The sequence below is a fragment of the Mus caroli genome, chromosome 7, assembly GCF_900094665.2.
Source record: "Mus caroli chromosome 7, CAROLI_EIJ_v1.1, whole genome shotgun sequence".
Taxonomy (NCBI): domain Eukaryota; kingdom Metazoa; phylum Chordata; class Mammalia; order Rodentia; family Muridae; genus Mus; species Mus caroli.
Window position 1 is genome coordinate 91,362,167 of NC_034576.1, and position 4,931 is coordinate 91,367,097.

Sequence of the window (4,931 nt, forward strand, 5' to 3'; positions counted from 1 at the left end):
CTGTCCTCCGGCTGGGAGGGTTCCAGATGTCTGGGGCCCGAAAAGGGTGCTGCCTCAGCGGCTCTTTGGCTCCCGCCTGTCCCAGAAGCTGTCTGCCTCTGTGGTGCACACTCTCACCTGTGCAGACTAAGTTCCTAAGTTCGGCGGAATCCCGCCATTGAAGAGTTTTATAGAGTAGATTACGACAAGCAAAGTTTTATTAATTAAACTTTTATTCAGATAGAGTGCAAATGCTGGAAAGAGGAAGAGGCAGCTAGACCAGGGCAGATGGTGATCTGCTTGAGAAATAATGAGAGCGGCAACTATACAGATGGTTAAGAAGTACATCCAGGAGGTGCTCTGAAAGAAGAAATTGGTATAAATTAGAGAGTATGTCCACACACTGACTAGGATAAAGTGGTCTATCATGTCACCCAGGTGTCTGGTACAGAGCGGACAGTAGCATCAGTGCATTGAAGAATACCGCTGTTGCTGGGAAAGCAGCTTTGGAATGGTTTTGTTTTAGATATTCTACAACGTTTACGACTGCTGAAGATGTTGCCCAGTGAACTCTGTCCAATAGGCAATGAATAATGGGCTTCAGGCTCAGGAGAGTGGGAGAGGGAAGTTGGTTCCAGTAGGAAACTATACATCCAAAATGCTTACTTGAAAGGTGTTAATGGCAGAACTGTTACAAAAGCAGGGTCAAGGTTAAGTCACTAACTAGCAATGAGCAGAAACTTGTAACAGTGGGAAACACCTGCCTGAGAGCTTCTCCAAGAGAAGGCATTTGAAAATTGCTACAATCTTGGGAGCTGATTGTCAACACTCTCTTTCTTCAAAACTGCCTATCCAGCAGTCTAAAACAATGGCAGTTTTCTTTATGAGAAACAAGGAGAGGGCACCCAGCCCTCTAATGATGTGCCCATGGATCAGCCTAAGGGTACTACCCATTAACTGTTACAATTATCCCAGTTTACAATAACCAAAGTCATACATTGATTGTTTATCTCTGTAACCCCAACATCCTGACAATTGGCATAATCAGTTAAATTTGTACAGCACTAAAATTAAAGCAGGTCACCTCTCAAAGGTTATCATTGTAAAATGTCTTCAGCTGTTATGTACCTAGGGACTAAAACTATTAAAAGAGTACATTAAACCAGAAAATAAATACATATAAATTAAGGTAAGGTGTTTGCTGTATATAAATTGTTAATAAAAACACTTAGCATTGTGGTTGGCAATATACTTTCTAAAATGTATTTATTTCATTTTGCTCTCTTTTCATTAAAGTTTAGGTTTCAGAGAGTCTTACTGACTTGCCTAATGACACAGTTGTTCGTGAAAGAACCAGGACTGATAGAAAAAGAAAGGATTGAGCATGTGGTACGCACTGGTAGCACATAGAACCCATGTAATGCTCCTACGCACTGGTAGCACATAGAACCCATGTAATGCTGTTTATTCCAAATAAAAGTTCAAGAATAAGACAGCACACAATTTCCGGCTCTGTTCCAGGAGTTTTCCACTCCACCACATCCTTTGATCTGAATCCTCTGCTCGCTTGGTATGTAATTACATTAGCTTCTACTAATGGCAGAGCAATCCCAGTGACATTCACATCCAATTTATCCTTTTTCTGTAGCCTCTATGCCGCTTACTATGCTGACAGGTGGCACAAAAACTGTAAATAGATAAGAATCTGGAGAGACAGAGCACAGCAATTAGCAGGCCAAGGTCAGCATGACATCCAGGTCCAAATGGTTTAGAAGATTAGAAAGAGAACTGAAAAATTCTCCTATTCAATTTAGTTCCTGGAGAGAGTCATACAGAATTGTCCCAAATTAATTCTCACTTAAAATAATAATAGCATCTGTGTATGTAGTCACCAACTTGGAACTGTTCTTAGTAAAGACATGAGATGCTATGTGTTTCACCATTTCTTTCAGCTTTGTCTAGTAATGAGTCTGGCACACTTCTGGCTGAGAAAATCAGCCCGTGGGAATGTAGCCACTACTAACTTCATCTGCGTGGACAAAAAGCTAAAAACTGATTCTGCCAACAGATGGGTCAGACATGGGATAGTGTCTAGAAGAGAAAGATTCTCTTTCATGATTAAAGCTTTTGTCCTCCAAACGATCATTCTTTTTTTTCATTTTTTATTAGATATTTTATTTATTTCGATTTCAAATGTTATCCCGTTTCCTGGTTTCCCCTCCGAAAATCCTCTATCTCCTCCTCCCACCCCCTACTCCCCAACCCACCCACTCCCATTCCTGGTCCTGGCATTCCCATATACTGTAAGATCAAGAATCGACAAATGGGACCTCATAAAATTGCAAAGCTTCTGGAAGGCAAAAGACACTGTCAATAAGACAAAATGGCCACCAACAGATTGGGAAATGATCTTTACCATCCTAAATCAGATAAGGGACTACTATCTAATATATACAAAGAACTCAAGAAGCTGGACTCCATAAAATCAAATAATCCTATTAAAAATGGGGTACAGAACTAAACAAAGAATTCTCAACTGAGGAATACCGAATGGCTGAGTAGCACCTGAAAAAAAATATTCAACATGCTTAATCATCATGGAAATGTGAATCAAAACAACCTTGAGACTCCACCTCACACCGGTCAGAATGGCTAAGATCAAAAATTCAGGTGACAGCAGATGCTGCCTATGATGTGGAGAAAGGAATATTCCTCCATTGTTGGTGGGATTGTAAGCTGGTATAACCATTCTGGAAATCAGTTTGGCAGTTCCTCAGAAAATTGGACATAGTACTACCAGAAGATCCAGCAATACCTCTTCAGGACATATACCCAGAAGATGTTCCAACTTGTAATAAGGAAACATGCTCCACTATGTTCATAGCAGCCTTATTTACAATAGCCAGAAGCTGGAAAAAACCCAGATGCCCCTCAACAGAGGAATGGATACAGAAAATGTGGTACATTTACACAATGGAGTACTACTCAGCTATTAAAACCAATGAATTTATGAAATTCTTAGGCAAGTGGGTGGATCTGGAGGATATAGTCCTGAATGAGGTAACCCAATTACAAAAGAAGACGCATGATATGCACTCACTGATAAGTGGATATTAGCCTATCGATCATTCTGATTAACCTGTTTAAACTCAGTCTTCATGTCCCTCTATTGCTGGATGAATGTTCAAAGCATCTAAGGGACATTTTCATTCAGAGAACTAAGAATAATGCATGTCTCTGACCCAGAAAATCAACTCAACATAAAATCTACATGCATGCATCCATCTTGACTACAGTGCTGTACTGGCTATTTTTGTGTCAACTTGACACAGCTGGAGTTATCACAGGAAAAAAAGGAGCTTCATTTGAGGAAATTCCTCCAAGAGATACAACTGTAAGGCATTTTCTCAATTAGTGATCAAGGGGGAAAGGCCCCTTGTGGGTGGGACCATCTCTGGTCTGGTAATCTTGGTTCTATAAGAGAGCAGGCTGAGCAAGCCAGGGGAAGCAAGCCAGTAAAGAACATCCCTCCATGGCCTCTGCATCAGCTCCTGCTTCCTGGCCTGTTTGAGTTCCAGTCCTGACTTCCTTTGGTGATGAACAGCAATGTGGAAGAATAAGCTGAATAAACCCTTTCCTCCCCAAGTGCTTTTGGTCATGATGTTTGTGCAGGAATAGAAACCCTGACTAAGACAAGTGCCAACTATGTGTGGATGAAGACCTCACAGACAGGTACAAGGAAAGAAGGCTCAGTGAGTCACTAGCTTTGCATTGTGCTTTTCAATCTAATGGGGTGAATGACTATAAAAAAGATGAAATAGAGGAGTGGCACAAGTTTTCTAGAAAATGTAATAGAGGATGGTTTTGTTTAAAAAAAAAAAAAAAGCTTGAGTTTAGCATTCACCAGGACCAATAATCTCAGAGTCTTTACCGTTCTTTGTCGTTCTTTACATGACAGGTGCTGGCTCAAGAGTAAGCATATTTATGATGAGTGCTTCTCCTGGGTTGATATTTTAAATATTAATATATCAATGAAATAGTTAGAATCTTTATATGAGTTTTACATTAGCCCTTTGATTTGAGTGGGCAGCTCCAATAGCTTTCACACTAGAATCCTAAAACTTTCGCTGGACTCTCTTCAATTCAAGTTCAAACAGAAGGGCTCCATTCAGTAATCACATTTCCCCTTCTTTTCTAAATGTTCATAGCTAAGTGTGTCTGTTTCTTAGAGAAACACTGTCATGTCTACCATCAGTCATCTCCCCTCACCCTATGCCTGTGTTTCTACAGCATAGTATAAGTTAACAGCTGCCTCACTTACATAGGTTGGAGCATGAGAATATAGTGTGGTGGCAAACATACTTCACGCTGAGATAATATATATTGACAGCAAATCAAAGGGCTGCCAATGGCCTGTAGGACAGCAGACTGAAGTTAAAATTCAAATCCTGTCAGCAGCTAACTGTGAGAGCTGAGACGAAGTGATTTAATTTCCCTTAGTGATTCTTCTTCTATGTGGGAGAGGGAATAATTTCAATTATCCCATCTCTCTATTCCTTACAAGATAAAATAAGTATAAAATGTTATGGAAAATACAAAAACTTTAAAACATGTAAATCATTAACTGTTATATCAGACACTACAATATCAAAATGATTCTGCATAATCTACTGTCAAGTCAATCGTGTTGTTCAGCAAACTGAACCACTGACTGTTATATTTCTTAATTCCTAACTTTATAAGTCTCATACTACTACCTACCTTCAAAATCTATTAGGTATACTAGCCTCCTACAATTTAGCCAAGACTATTATCTTTTTTGTGTACATTTTAGTATTGCATTGGATCTTTTAAATTTTCCCTGCTCTCTCTTTCTTTCTTTCTTTCTTTCTTTCTTTCTTTCTTTCTTTCTTTCTTTCTTTCTTTCTTTCTTTCTTTCTTCCTTCCTTCCT